This window comes from Halichoerus grypus, chromosome 2 (genome assembly GCF_964656455.1).
Source record: "Halichoerus grypus chromosome 2, mHalGry1.hap1.1, whole genome shotgun sequence".
NCBI classification, from domain to species: domain Eukaryota; kingdom Metazoa; phylum Chordata; class Mammalia; order Carnivora; family Phocidae; genus Halichoerus; species Halichoerus grypus.
In genome coordinates, this window is record NC_135713.1 from 111,072,498 (window position 1) to 111,089,080 (window position 16,583).

A 16,583-nucleotide genomic window follows, 5' to 3' on the forward strand; every position below is an offset into this window, starting at 1 on the left:
TCTGAGTTCATACATATGCCTGTAGTCAGGCTCTGTGGATTGGAGGTCTTTGCATTGCTTCTCAAGGATCTACTAATGTCAATTGACAAAATTGATGAGCTGGTATAGAAGAGCGTCATATTGAACACATTGCATGAGAAACAAGAAATTTATAAAGCAGGACTTTTCTGGAGTTGGGGTGAAAACTATTTTCATTTGGGCAGTATATTGCATAACACGCAGAGATGTGCTATTTCTAACCTATTGGGTTTGGTGTGCAGGTTGAGACAGAACATATACGCATTTCTGAGAACACTCTTTGGCCAGAAAAGTTTTCAAAAAGGTAGTTTCATGATGAGACTCTTTTCTTTTTCTCTCTGGGTCCCACAGAATTGTTCTTTGTGTGACCTTCACACCTTCCCTTTGTTACCCTGACATCTTATAGCATTGTTTTTCAAATAGATAAAGTTCCTATGGATGTGTATCAGCATTTCTAGAAGGAAATGTATGTATACTTCGAAAAAAAAAAGGTGTTTCATATTATAGTAGAATTTCATAACTTGAGAATCAATATAAGTCTGCTATTCCTGTAACATAAGTAAACAAAGTAAAGTTTGACAAATTCTCTTAGCTGGAGAGAATTGGCATCAGTGAGTGAGCCTTCTGAGGGAGCACCTGATGGGGGCAGGGTCTCATCCCCCTAGGAAGGTCATGTCAAGATTTTGCTGGGTGGTCGAGCATAGCATTTTTGTTTATAAAAGAGGAAAAGGATTTTTTTGAAAGGTTCAAAACACTTCTGGGCAAAAATAATAACAGGAAATGCCTGTATCTCTCCTGTAGGATGAACTGAGACAGGAGTTCTCCTGCTAAGATAGGAGCAGAATATTCAGGACCCATGTTACAGGATCCAGAAGAGAAAGGTCAGTGTTGTGTGTGAAGACAGCCATGGCTTCAACAATACAGGCATTGCTTTCATTGCATGAATGCAGTCGTCCTCGGAAAATGGAAAGAGAAAGAGGATTGAGGACAGTGAGTCCAGCAAGGAGCCTCAGAATGGGGGTCCTAGGACCTTCAGAACTGGCAGCCATGAGGCTGCAGTAGTTTTCCTCAAGAAACATCTGTGATGCATGTGGGGAGGGCTGGGGGGACAGAGACTGCTTCTTAATCCCCACTGATGGTGCCCTGGGTAGGGGGTGGGGGCAGAGGCCCCACCTGAGCAAGCAAACAGCAGAGTTGGTTCCTGGAACTCTTAGCAGAGAGGGAGCTCTCTGTAGGTGACTTCATGATGTCAATTGTGCAGGGCCTTCTGAACCTACCCAGGCATGCTAGTCCATGGTCTTCATGAGTAGTGGCTCTGGGGGACAAAAAGAGTGAGTTGGCTAAGAGTGGTGACACAAGAGACAGTATCAGAATCACAGCAAAGCAGATCTAACAAGTGAGTTTTAACAGTGAAAGGAAGAGAAAGCCCAGTGAGCAGTGCCAAATATAACAAAAATCTCCACATCCTCATAGCTGATGATGGGAAAGGTGCAGACAACTGGACATAATTTTGGTGGAGAACTGGAAGGACCCTGTGCTGATGAGAGGTTATGACTTCCCTCTCATGCTATGGAGGGATAGCAAGCAGGACCGAGGAATACCAAGGAGCAGAAAAGGAGGATGGGCACCACTGGCACAGAAACCTTTAGAGATCCTGCCTGAGCCATCCTGAGGCCTTGCAAGAGAGAAGGGTTTTGGAGAATTGCAGTCCAGAGAGTTCCCTGGTGGGAGCTCAGCACTTAACGCTCCTAGATTATGGTCTCCAAAGCTGATGTACAGGAGGCCTGGGGATGGGGCTAAGTACATGGAATGGGGGAGAAACCCCAGGGGGCCTAAAAAACTGGGGACAGGTTGGACAAGGAAAGATGTCCTTCACTGCTAGGGGATCCAACAAGAAGCATATTCTCCAAAGATTTAGGGTATTGCTAGGGTGGCACAGAGCAATCAGACCTCTTCATTTTGAGGAAAACTGAGCCATAAATTAGAAATACAAATAAATATTTTAGAAACCTCTTCCTGTCTTCTTTGGATATTGATGTTTAATGCAAGGATTGCTCTGACCTAAACTAGACTCTATCCAAACCAAACCAGGCTGCTCTCAAGGCTCTGATTCTTTACCAGGAGCCTGGATGTGTTATGTAACATAGCAACCAGGAAAGAATGACCTAAGAAAATCTAGGCAGGGAGCACCTTCTTTAGGGTTGTAGAATACAAGGTAAAAAGTGACAACAGCCCAGGGAGGTGCTGTGACAGTGGGAGGAGCAGCAAGGAACAATACTTTCTGGCACAATTCTTGCCAAAATGCTAACCAGCACAAAAATGTGAGGACCTGGAACAAATGAAGAAGAGAAGATGGAGCACAAATAGTATTTTATTGGGAATCACAATAAATAGGCTCTTCCTAAGCTCTTACCAACTAGCTTGGGACATTTGGGAAAGTGATTTAATGTCTCAAGATTTGGTTTCTTTCCGCACATGAGAGTTGAAGCAGGTGGTCCCTCGGATTCCTCCTTATCCTAACATTCTGTGAATCTGGGGTTCTGGGTAGTTTATGGACTGGAACACTCTCTCCCAGATTTTCCAGAGTGAATACTATTCCTCTGATGTGGTCTCAGCCAATACTCTGATTTTTCCCATCATCCCAGGGAATATATCCACTTAGAAGATGCTGGAGATGGGTTCTTTAGTACTGGATAAGAGATCTCACCCAGCAGTGCTAAATTTTCTCTTTGGCCCTGTATTTTCTATGCATTTGACTTGCAACATGGTCGAAGCCATTCCCACCTTATTCATTTACCAAGAAATGCAGTGACATTCAGTTGGACTATAGCACTGTTGCCCAGCCAGACAAGCCTCTGATCCAAAGTCCAGCATCTGAGAGAGAGACTGCTGAGTTTTGCTTGGCTTTTTAGTCCAGTGATAAGATAAAGTGTGCTGGGTAGACTTTAACTGTTACATAACCCTTGTAATTACAGTGCTTTCTCTTTGGAGCCCAAGGAAAATGGTGCTCTGGTCTGAGCTCTGGGCCACCTGGGCCTCCCCTAGGTCATGCCTGGTCTCATATTCAAAAGTAAAACTATTTTTACTCTACTCACAGCAGCGGACTCTATACCAGGACTTTTGGGGTGCATTTTACTTCCTCAGTCTTTTCTGGAACCCAGTATTTGTTCATTCATGCCCTCACTGAATACCTACCGTGAAGAAAGCACTTTGTGGGATATTATGAAAATTACTCTTTTGGTGTTCCTGTAAGGTTTGTTTATCTGATCCTCTAACCCAGGGGTCAGCAGACCACAGGTCCTGTACCACATCCAGCCCTCTGCCTGTTTTTGTACAACCTTACAAGCTTAGAATAGTTTGTACATTTTTAAATGGTTGAAAAAGAATTAAAAAGTATATTTTTTAGATGTGAACATTTTACTCAATTCAGAATTAAGCGTCTATAAATAAAGCTGTAGTAGAACCCAGCTGTGGTAGGCAGAACCTAAAATGACCCCAGTGATGTTCCCCCCCCCCCCCCCCCCCGTATAATCTCCTCCCCTTGAGTGTAGGCAAAAACTGAATATAATGAGGTTTCACTCCTGTGATTAGGTTACATTGTATGGTAAGAGGGATTTTTGCAGGTATAATTAAGGTTACTAATCAGTTGACTTTGGGTTAGTCTTTGGGGAAATTACTCAGATGGGCCTAAACTAATCATATGAGCCCTTTAAAAGTAAAGAGTTCTCCCTGGCTGGGAATAGAAGAGGAAGTTAGAGATGTCCTCCAGCTGGTCTGGAAGAGAACAACATTCATATTATGAACAGACTATGAGAGACCTCAGAGAGGCCTCTGAGGACTGAGAATGGCCCCCACTGACATGCAGCAAGGAAGCTGGGATATCAGTCTTACAACTCCAAGGGGCAGGATTCTTCTAATACCCTGAGTGAGTATGGAAGCAAATTCTTCTCCAGGGCCTGCAGATGAGAGCCCTTCTGGCCAACACCTTCTTGTCAGGCCTGTCAGACCCTAAGCCCACCTATGCTTCTGACCTATAGAACTAGAATTACTAAATGAGTGTTGTTTTAAGCCACTAAGTTTGTGGTCATTTGTTATGCAGCAATAAAATAGTAATAAAACAGCCATGGTCATTCATGTGCATATCATTTATGACTGATTTTCTACTGTATTAGCAGACATTAGTTGCAACAGAGACCATATGGCCCACAAAACCTAAAATATTTACTATCTAGCCCTTAATAGGAAAAATATATCAATCTATGTTCTAACCAAAAGTGTAATCTCACGTCAGATATGTGTACTCAGAGTTTTGTGCCTGACCCAAGGTTTGCAAGAAATAGGACTTATATTCAGGACCACTCAGCAGGCATTCCTTTAATCCAACTAAATTAGGCCAAAAGTCTAGTAGACACCAGGCTATCCTGCAGACCCTCTCTCCATTCCAGTTCTTAAAAGGTTGGGGAGAGAGACAGAGAGTGTTCATATATTTAGAGAGAAAAAAATTAGAGGAAGGTGTACCATATTGGAGGTTGATATTTTCTACATTATGAATTTCTGTAATAGTTGAAGTTGTGTAATAAATTTTTACTAAGTTAATAATAATTATAACCTTATTATTTTTAAAGGCTACACTGTGCTTTGCTTTGTGTTCCTTGGGGCAGTGGCCTGAAGAAGATAAGGTATGAAAACTATGGTGCTTTGTGATCGAATTTGAATTCATTCCACTGGTTCTTGATTTTTCTTCTCTTCATGTTGTCCCTTTTACCTTCACAGTGGAATAAGTCAAGATAATCCAATTCTTCAATCACTAATATTGGTTATCTAGGAGAGTAATTTTCAACCATTTTAGAATTTTAATACCCTCTACCACTGGCACACACACATTAAAAGATTTGTCATTGTATGTATTTAGCTTTTTTCTTTTTCTTTTTGAGAGAGAGAGCAAGGGTGTGCAAGGGGCAGGGGCAGAGGGAGAGAGGGAATCTTAAGCAGGCTCCACGCCCAGTGCAGAGTCCAACATGGGGCTCGATCTCATGACCCTGAGATCATGACCTGAGCTGAAATCAAGAGTCAGACGCTTAACTGACTGAGCCACCTAGGCACCCCGACCTTTTAGCTTTGAATTGAGTTAAAACTCATATGATTCTGAGTATTGGGAGAAGAAGCTGAAGAGCATGTATTAGTGTCCTAGGGCTGCTATTACAAATTACCACAAATTAGGTGGCTTAAAGACAAATTTATTCTCACAGTTTTGGAGGCCAGAGCCTGAAATCAAGGTGTTGGCAGAGTTGGTTCTTCTGTAGGCTCCAAGGGAGAATCCATTCCATGGCTTTCTCCTAGCTCCTGGTGGCTGCTGACAACTCTTAAAATTCCCTTGGCTTTTAGCTGAATAACTCCAGTTTCTGCCTCTGTCTTCACATGGCCTTCTCCTCTGTGTGTCTGTATCTCAGATCTCTCTCTGCCTTTATCTTATGAGGACACCTGTCATTGGATTTAGACCCACCCCAAATCCAGGATGATCTCATCTTGAGATCCTTAATTACACCTGCAAAGACCCATTTGCCAAATAAGGTCATAGTCACAGGTATGAGGGTTAGGACTTGTACATACTTTTTTGGAAGCTACAATTCAACCCACTCCAGAGGTATTTAGCATGTTCCCAGAGCTGATAAGGAAGACTCTTTCTCAATCTCCTAAGTAACAATTGAAATCAACAAATCCATCCTATGTTGTAGAAAATTTCCTTTTTACTTCATGGAGCTTTATGGATATGCAGCACCTCCCCCCGTGATCCTGTGATTATAGATTGGACAATTCCTCAATGACAAGGTATATGAGAGATGACAAACCTCCACACTATCCTATATGGGTACCCCATCTTGTCTTTCCCTTTTTGTCCATCTGGACAAAACCAAAGAATGAGGCAGCATTAGAACTGTTGAAAGTCAGAGCAATTATCCTCAAGTGTTAGATCCAGGATAGAATCCTGTGGAGTCTTTCTCTAAGTGGGAAATTGTGATCTCTAGCAGAAGAGTTTGGGTCTCTCTGGAAATGAGTCCATGCCCCTTATTGTCCATGTGGCCTTGGGAAAATCTGATGCTGTGATCTGGTTTCTCTCTCTGTAAAGAAGGCATAACAATGCCTTGCTACCTTATCACGGTGTTGTGTGAATTTGCTGACACCCATAAAGCTCCCTGAAAATGAAGAGGCTTACATAAGTCCCTGGTATTATTCACACAGCAAATGTTTTCCCCTGAGAATAAAGTAATAAATGGTACCATTGTACAGCTGGTGGAACGTGTTCAAAAGTTTCCGTTCACAACTAGTAGATCAAGTTGTGGGTGGTTGTATGGACTTTCTGTGCTCATGCCAAGCTGCATCCAAAACAGCCAGCACAATGGGCTATCCTGGAATGAAAAGCTGTACTGTAAGAGGCAGCCAGATCATGGCCTCACATCACATAGGACAGTCCTATATAGACAGTTACTTCATACGCACCTTGTCTTTCCTGCACCTCTTCCAGCAGAAAGAAGCAATAGCAGAGACAGTGGCCACGTGGGTATCTAACATGGCACAGTTGAAAAGCAATTCTCTTCATCCACCTCACTGACAAACTTCCCAAGGCTAAGGATGGTCATGATTGTGAAGGATTATAATTATAGCTTTTCTTGCTTGCTTGCTTGCTTATTTTTGGCGGCCAGGAAAGAAATGTTATAAATCAGATGGAGTGTTCAGGTTAAGAACGTATTCTCTTTAAATGCAATTCGTTGGAGTGGGAGTGTATGGGAACAGTCTGGACAGAATGCCACTGGCTGACATAAGAGACAGGAGAGGATCTTTTTTCTACCATTATAAGCCCTGGAAATACTCCAGGACATGATACAGGGAAAATGCCTTTCCTCTTTTATTTATTCATTTTTTAAAAAGATTTATTTATGTATTTTAGAGAAGGGGGAGGGGCTGAGGGAGAGAGAGAATCTAAAGCTGACTCCCTGATGAGCGCAGAGCCTGACTCAGAGCTTGGTCTCACAACCCTGAGATCATGACCTGAGCCGAAATTGAGAGCCAGCCGCTCAGCTGACTGAACCGCCGTGGCGCCCCTGCCTTTCCTCTTTTAGCAAGGTTTGGGACTCTGTGCTCAGATGTCACATCTGAGAAAATGACAGATATTTTAATTAAATGAGAGGAAGATTAGCTACTGAAGACACTATAATTACTTTTAAAAAGAAATCATGTTTAATTAGAGATGTTTGGGGATTATACTAACAGTCTCACTTGTATCAAGGCTCTTCCCCTGAATGGTGAATATCCTCACATTAAAAAGCTAAGGAGGAATCACAGAATAATGGAATTTTTGTACTGTGAGTGACCTACCTTGATATTGAACTATTTGATAACTTTTCAAATTCTATGGACAATCTGGCTTTTTTTTTTTCCTTTCTTTTCAATGGCAACGAAGGACAAAAAATCTTGAAGTTAAGGAGCTAGGTCAGCAAACGTAGAAAAGAAAATCTAAGTAAGTTTGAAGTTGGGTATAATCTTTTGATTTTAATGCAGAGGCTGTGGAGGAGTGCTGTCCAGCCCACAGCGTACATGGGATTCCCTCGAGCCACTCCCTCCCACCCTCCAGTCATACTCTTGTTTTCAGATAATCTGTCATTCATTCATTCAGTGCCCATTTGTTGAGCATCCACCATGCTAGAGGTAAAAATAACGGGCACAGTCCCTGTCCTCATGGGGCTCCTAACCTAGTGAAGAACAAAGTTACAAGTGTCATGATAGAATCACGGTGAGACCTGGAATAACTGAAAGGACTTTCATCATGATGCCTTGCTTCAGGCCTCAACATTCAAGGTCCTGGCACCTTCTATTGACTTGGCTTTTCTCCCTGGACTGGCTTCTGCTACACATATCATGAGAACCATGGCCCAAGATACAAGAAAACATCACACGGTTCTCTCCTAGTTCAAGTGAGTTTCAGTTACCTCCTGGAGGATGTAAGCAGCACAGGTACACTGGTCAGAAGAAGGCTCTTATTTCCAGGGAAATCACACAGCAAGCCTGGAGGACATTGCATCAATATTTCTATGTGACTAGACCCATCTTAGGCACTTTAATTGTTGCCAGAGTTTCCTTAGCGATGTACAGTATGAGGACCCAGAGGCTAGACAGTGCTGGTCATTGGTGACCAAGTTCAGAGGCTCTGAAGAACCTATTTGCCTGCATGCCATAAGCAGGCCAAGCATGCTTATGAGCCTGAGAGACACAATCATTTGAACACTGTAATATGCTGGCTATCTGGTCAGCTTCGAGGAAGCAGACACTAATATCTCTGATGAACTCCCTGGGCTTCTGACCACAGACTGCCTGCCCCTTTCATGTTAATCCAGTGGCGAGAGGCAGGCCATCTGGGAAAAGAATGGATGAGATACAGAGATGATTCATGGAGAAGGTGGTGCATTCCTACTCTGTTCCTAAGGCTTGGGGTCTTCATTCGGCAGTTTTACAGTAGACCCTATTAGTTACTTATTCTGTATCCAACCCAGGTTTCTTCAGGAAAGCAATATGCCCACATTGCCTTGCTTTCCTAGCCTTTCTCACTGCTGGCAGAAGCTTATGACATAACCTGAGCCAGTGAGATGTAAGCTGGAGTCAGACTGGGACTTTTGAAAAAGGTTTTGTTTTTTTCCTGCTAAGAAGGGACCCATGTGTTTGGCACCACTCTTCCCATCTCCTCTTCTTTCTGCCTTAGACATCGGCATGATGTCAGGAAAGCAACAACCAAAGAGGAAGCAAAGAGGAAGACAAAGCCAAAACTCCAAGCAAAGTGAACAGGAAGATCCATTTATGTATGTATATTTTTATTTTAATTCCAGTTCGTTAATATATAATGTAATATTAGTTTCAGGTGTATAACATAGTGATTCAACAAATCCATACATCACCCAGTGTTCATCACAACAAGTGCCCTCCTTAATCCCCTTCACCTATTTCACCCCATTCCCCCACCCACCTCCCCTCTGGTAACCATGTATTTGTTCTAGAGTTAGAAGAGTCTGTTTCTTGGTTTGTCTTGCTCTCTTTTTTTCCCTTTGCTTGTTTGTTTTGTTTCTTAAATTCCACATATGAGTGAAATCATATGGTATTTGTCTTTGATTGACTTATTTCACTTAGCATTATACTCTGTAGCTCCATTCATGTCATTACAAATGGCTAGATTTCATTCTTCTTTATGGCTGAATAATATTCCATTGTACTTATATACCACATCTTTTTTTTTTTTTTTTTTAAGATTTTATTTATTTGACACAGCAAGAGAAGGAACACAAGCAGGGGGAGTGGGAGAGGGAGAAGCAGGCTTCCTGCTGAGCAGGGAGCCTGATGCGGGGCTCGATCCCAGGACCCTAGGATCATGACCTGACCTGAAGGCAGACGCTTAACAACTGAACCACCCAGGCGCCCCTATAGCACATCTTCTTTATTCATTCATCTATCGATGGATGCTTAGATTGCTTCTGTATCTTGGCTATTGTAGATAATGCTGCTATAAACATCGGGGTGAATGTTTCCCTTTGAATTCATGTTTTTGTATTCTTTGGGTAAATACCCAGTAGTGCGATTGCTGGATCATAGGATAATTCTATTTTTAACTTTGTAAGAAATCTCCATACTGTTTTCCACAGTGGCTGTACCAGTTTGCATTCCCATCAACAGTGCATGAGGGTTCCTTTTCCTCCACATCCTCGCCAACACCTTATGTTTCTTGTGTTGTTGATTTTAGCCATTCTGACAGATGTGAGGTGATATCTCACTGTAGTTTTGATTTGCATTTCCCTGACAGTGATGTTGAGCATCTTTTCATATGTCTATTGTCCATCTAGATGTCTTCTTTGTAGAAATGTCTATGTCTTCTACCCATTTTTTATCATTTCTTTTCTTTAAGTTTTTTTTTTTTTTTTTGTCAGAGAGAGAGAGAGCATAAGCAGGGGGTGTGGCAGGCAGAAGGAGAAGCAGGCTCTCCCCTGAGCAAGGAGCCAGATGTGGGACTCGATTCCAGGACCCTGGGATCATGACCTGAGCCGAAGGCTTCACTGACTGAGCCACCCAGGCGTCCCTCTTCTACCCATTTTTTATTGGATTGTTTTTTGGGTGTTGAGTTGTATCAGTTCTTGATATATTTTCGATACTGACCTTTGATTGGGTATGTCATTTGGTGGACTCTTTCAGGTTTTATATATATATATATATATATATATATATATATATATATATAATGAAAGTTTTACTTCTTCCTTATTGATTCGGATTCCTTTTATTTCTTTTTGTTGGCTGATTGCTGTGGCTAAGACTTCCAGTACTTTTCTTTCTCTACTACGTAGAGTAATAAAAGTGGTGACAGTGGACATCCCTTTTTCCTGACCTCAGGAGAAAAGCTTTGAGTTTTTCCCCATTAAGGATAATGTTAGCTGTGAGTTTTTCATAGATGGCCTTTATTTTGTTGAGGTATGTTCCCTCTAAACCTACTTTGTTGAGGGTTTTTATCATGAATTGGTGTTGTACTTTGTCAAATGCTTTTTCTGCATCTATTGAAATGATCATATAGTTCTTATCCTTTCTCTTATTGATGTGATGTATCACGTTGATTGATTTGTAAATATCAAACTACCCTTGCAACCCAGGAATAAATCCCACTTGATCATGGTGAATGATTTTTTTAATGCATTGTTGATTTTGGTTTGTTAGTATTTTGTTGAGGATTTTTGCATCTATGTCCAGAAATACTGGCCTACAGTTCTCCTTTTTTGTGGTGTTTTTATCTGGTTTTGGTATCAGGGTAATGCCGGCCTCACAGAATGAGTTTGGAAGTTTTCCTTCCTTTTTTGTTTTTTGAAGTAGTTTGAGAAGAATAGGTATAATTCTTTAAATGTTTGGTAGAATTTGCCTGTGAAGCCATCTGGTCCTGGACTTTTGTTTGTTAGGGGTTTTTTGATTACTGATTCAATTTCATTGCTGGTTATCAGTCTGCTCAAATTTTCTGTTTCTTCCTGTTTCAGTTCAGGGAGGTTATATGTTTCAAGGAATTTATCCAGTTTGTTGGCATATAGTTTTTCATAATACTCTCTTGTAATTGTTTGTATTTCTGTGGTGTTGGTTATTTCTCCTTTCTCATTGTGGTTTTACTTGAGGATCCATTCGTTTATTTATTCAACTAATATTTATTGAATGTCCACTATGTGCCAGGAACTATTTTAGTTGCTAGAGATACAGAAGTGAAGAAAACATATAAAATCATTTGCCTCCTTGAAGTTTGCATTTTAGTGGTGATGGGAGAGAAAGATAATATATACTATATAATAAGTGAAAGATATAGTATGGCACATAGTGATAAGTACTATAGAGAAAAGAAAAGCAGACATACACTGGATGGGGCCTCAAATGCTAATGTAAGGGTTTTGATGTTCCTCTGAGCAAATCATTGTAGGGTTGTGAATAGAGATGTGATGTAGTCTGACTTATATTCTTTTTTTTTTTTAAGATTTTATTTATTTATTTGACAGAGAGAGAGAGATAGCGAGAGCAGGAACACAAGCAGGGGGAGTGGGAGAGGGAGAAGCAGGCTTCCTGCCGAGCAGGGAGCCCGATGTGGGACTCGATCCCAGGACCCTGGGATCATGACCTGAGCCGAAGGCAGACGCTTAACGACTGAGCCACCCAGGTGCCCTGGTCTGACTTATATTCTAACAAGATCACTCTGGCTGTTGTGTTGAGGATAGATTGAAAGAAGAAAGAAAGAGCCAAGGCCCCCAATGGCATCTATGAACACTGTTAATAAACACTAGTAATCACCTGCTTCCAGAAGTCTTGTTATCTGTGGAAAATAACTCATTATTTTTTCAAGCTACTCCTAGTCAACTATTCTATCACTTGCAGCCACTCATTTCTGACTGATACCTAAATGATTATCATCATTTAGGGAACATCTACGATGGGCCAGATGTTGTGCTAGGTCCTAGGGACACAAATATGAATACATGTAGCTCTTATTATCAAGAAGCCTTGCAAGGTCCTTATACCCCAATTCTGGGAGAACTAACAGGCATACCATTACACCGCAGTAAGGCAATTGCTTTGGCAAGATTTGTATGGAGGATGGGGTGAGCATAGGGTAGATAGGAGAGCACCTAAGCCAAGTGAAGGAATCAGGGAAAGCTTTGTGAAAGCTCAGCAGGTGTTTCTCAAGTGAACAAGTTAGTGGAGGGCTCTAGTCCGGAGGAACTAACTGCATGTACAGTACAGAACATGGAGTGTTTGGGACCTATAAATACATCAGTATTCTTAGGGAACTAGAGTTTGGCATGGGGGAGATGATGGCAAGAAGTGATAGGAGGTTAGGCTGGAAGTGGATGGGAGAAATGGTGGTGGATTTTGTATGGGCTACAGAAGAATATGATTTATCCTTTAGACAATAGGGAGGCAGGGAGCCACTACTCTGGCAGCAGGATTTACAAGCACTCGTAGGGGAGTGAGACTGGAGAAGAGGCAAGTGCAGGGATCCAGCAAACAAGCAGTAGAGCCAGAGCCAAGGCAGGGTTGGGATGGAGAGGAAGGGATGCAGAGCTGGTAGTTTGTATGGGGTAAAAGACAAGGAGGCCAACATAGTGCATGTACCTATGCATGAATATCCAGATAGTAATTTGGCCATAGGGATTACACCAGGAGACAGTGAACAGTTTTTTTATGGACTGTATTAAAGTATGACTGGTTTTGATATAAGCCCCTGAAGATTGTGTCTGCTTGGTTGCTATCAGGCGATTCCACTTAGCTAGCTTTGTGGAAGCTAGAGGGTAGCCCTAACACCTAGTCCAGGCTGTGCTTGCCTTCTTCCATGTGGCTCTGTGTTCAGTCCACCATTTGAATGTCTTTTATATTCTCAACATTACTGCATAAGTAATAATATTAACAATGGCCATAGTTGGGAATTAACACATAACAGACATAGTACATATACTCTTATAAATTTTGTAATAGCACTGCAAAGAAAGTATAATTAACTTGAGGCCCAGAGAGGTCAAAAAACTACCCTAAGGCCACATAGCTAGTGAGGCTGGATGTGATTTGCACCCTGGACCACCTGACAAAGCCTCTGCCGCTTTTGCTATGTTGCAAGGTTATCCACCTCATTATAACCCATTGTCCAGTCATGATCCAGGGCTCTGCATTTTGTCTGCAGTCACAGAGCAGAAAAAAAGTATGACATTTGCAAAATGCTTTCATATTCATTAAAGACAAATTCTTCCAAGCATGTTTTGCCTGATTTCCATGAAGGGATTTGAGTTCCTCAGGGTTCCAAAGTTTCCAAAGGATTAAAAAGTACATATTGACAAAACAAATTTAAGGAGCATATTACTTATTCTGATAAACCATACTTTACAAGACAAAATAATCCAGTTGATTAATAAAAACCATGTAGCTCCTTCACAGAGAACGGAATCAGGAAGGGGTGCTTCAATTCATTAACCATTAAGAAGTATAGCGCTTCTTAGGAAATGAGCATTCAAGAAGCTAAATGTGAGCAAGACATGGAAATGATTATTCCAAATCTATCCACGAGCACTTCATTCGGTGGTAGCGCCCTATCACTCAGTAATTAATTTACTAAGCATCTACTATATTTGAAGTGCTGCTTTTGGTGCTGGGAAGATGAGAAGGATGGAGACATAAGAAGAAAAAAAGTCATGGGTCTCATTCCTCTAGGTCTTTCAAATAGTTTTTGTCTAAAAGGTTAAAGCAACATAAGATATCTCAATGACACTACTCAGGACCACAGTTTAATAGCTGTGCCTAAGAAATCACCTTGTCTAACCCTTGAAGTTCACAGATAATGAAATTAATCCCAAAAGAGTTTGTCCCTTGCTGGAGGTCACAAAGATAGCTGGTGTGAAAACTACCTCCTCCCATGAATCTGTTTATATTGCTGTAACTTTATTCAAAAATTGGTTTTAAAGTACATAGTACATTCACTTGAAAGGGGGGAAAATTCCCTTCTATTTAATTCAGGAAAACAACAACAACAATAAAGCAAAAAAATGCCAGTCTGTCATTTGGAAGGGGCCTGATCATGGAGGGTTGGTACCTGTGTGCCGGGATCTGCCCTGCAGTTTTTAAAAAATAATAGCAAGGGGCACCTGGGTGGCTCAGTCTTGGTTAAGCGGCTGCCTTCGGCTTGGGTCATGATCTCAGGGTCCTGGGATCGAGCCCCACATCAGGCTCCCTGCTCAGTGGGGAGCCTGTTTCTCCCTCTCCGTCTGCTGCTACCCCTGCTTGTGCTCTCTCTCTCTCTCTCTCTCTGTGTCTCTGTGTCAAATAAATAAATAAAATCTTTTTTAAAAAATAGCAAAATATAGGTAACAACCTCAGTTTCTATCATTAGAGAACTGTATATATTAGAGTCCATCCACACAATGGAGTATGATATAGCCATTAACAAAATGAAGCAGATTTATGTGTAACTGGTATAGGCAGATTTTAAGTGAGAAAAATCAAGATGTAGATCAATGTTATATATTCCTTTAACCAGTATTTTTTACATAGTGAATATAAAATAATTATTTCAATAATAGCTAAAGTAGAAATTCTCTTTTGCGTTGCTCCAAATCTATTAAACATTTTTTTTCAACTTTTAATCCCACAATTTAAATCCATTCTCCATGTAGAATAATAAACAACACTATATTACCATTTCCATGTCCCAAGTAAGAGGACATATAATATAGTTTCCATAAGGAAGATATATCTACAAAGACTTTGATTTAGAACTGTTGTTTAAAAAGGCAGGACTTGGAGCATCCATCTGGCCCATCTCAGCAGAAGCAGTGTCTTAGAGGTGTGGTAGCTTTCTGATTTTTTGTTTTCGCTTTTGTCTTCATTGTGGCAAAGGCAGAAACTCTTGAGGCCAGTTCCTTAGAGCTCAGCCTGGAGTCTCTTATCAATCTTATCAGTGGTTCTGTATGAGCTTCCTATATCCCTAAATAAATCCCTTCCTGATAAAGCTAGCTAGAGTGGATTCTGTTGACTGCAACTAGGCAGTGTTATCGGTATAAATACTTTCAACTGTACTCTGTCATAATCTCCTTTACCATTATTTAATGACACCAGGTCTCATAGTTATAATTAAACTTTCTGTCTAGTTTATTTTAGACCTTCCATTCATTTCCTTTTTAAGTCCTATATCCCATTGTCTACCACATAAGGCCCACAGACAGCCAGGAAGTGAGACATGAATCTTCTTTTCTTGCAGATACTCTCAAACTCTACCATAGTTCTTTAAGTGTCTACCTCCTTCATTTGTTAGTTAGAAAGAAGGGTTGGTAGAAACCTTGTACGAGTGAGGATGAAGGAAAGAATATGGGAGTTGTTGGGTGGGGTCCAGAAATAGCCTCCCAACATGAACACTGCATTCTTGGTAACTCTGATTTCTTTCCTTCTCTTTCCTCACCAGTTGTTTTGTTTAGACTGGAAAGAGTGGAGCTAGGATGATGTTTGGGGTAAAAGATCCAATATTTCAGCCTTTTTGAAAAATCCTGAGAGGTATCTAGAAATCTTCCTTAAAATGCCGTGTACCTTTTGTTCTCAAGTGTGGGTCTTTTTGACCAGAGGTGTGATATCAGGAAAAGTTTAACTCATTTTCCTAATAATTTCCAGATCCAGAATTTTATGAGAGAAATAGTCTGTTTTTTATCATAGAAACTAAACACTTAAGCCAGCCACTCTCCCAATTACTTTTGCAGCTAGGATAGAGACATATGGTCCAGCCAATCAGATCCATAAGCTGTGGGCTATGAAGAGGGAGTTGGAGATACTAAAAAGTAGGAACAAAGAATAAGAAACATTCTAATTATGGGTGGCAGCAGCTGGGATGATAAGAGTCAATTTCCAGAGCCAGTAGAAACTTTCAGGCAGCATGGGGTGGTCAGTGGCCTTCAGCTGATGCAGTGGCACTTCAAAGGACTAATGGGAAGTGTGACATTGGCTCTGGGCTAGTTACAGCTTCATCCTTTGTTTTTGCATGTTGTGACTCTGTTTCTTCAGGCTTCCTTTCAATTCCGAGTTTCCCAGTAACCTTTCTAATATAAGCATTTCCCCCTAAGCACTGCTTTAGCTACATTTACGAATTTTGATCTATTGTTTTTTTCATTTCCTTTCAATTCAAGATACTTTCCAATTTGCCTTGTGACTCCCTCTTTGACTCACGGGTTTTATAAAACATATTTTTAACTGTCAAATATTTGGGGATCTTAAAGATATTTTTCTGTTATTGATTTCTTCTTTAATACTATTATGGACAGAGAACATACCTTGGATGATTTAAATCTTTTAACATTTTTGAGATACTGCTGTTGTTGGGCCAAGTGTCTTATAATTGTCAATTAGGTTAAGCTGGTTGACAGTGTTGTTTATGTCATCTACATTCTTACTAATACTCTATTTGTTCTATTGGTGACTGAGAGAAAAATGCTAAAGACTCTAACTGTAATTGTGGATTTGCCTTTTTGTCCTTTTAGTTC

The 16,583-nt window shown here is 40.9% G+C and overlaps 1 long non-coding RNA gene across 1 annotated transcript in view; it reads left to right on the forward strand.

Annotated features, from left to right (window-relative positions):
- The window catches only part of LOC144381132 (uncharacterized), a 364,233-nt gene that overhangs the window by 280,129 nt on the left and 67,521 nt on the right, over positions 1–16,583 (forward strand). Inside the window, exons 4-6 of the long non-coding RNA XR_013445811.1 lie at positions 820–899; positions 4,644–4,697; positions 8,771–8,867. This is a non-coding gene — a long non-coding RNA (uncharacterized LOC144381132). The remainder of the gene's footprint in view (positions 1–819; positions 900–4,643; positions 4,698–8,770; positions 8,868–16,583) is intronic.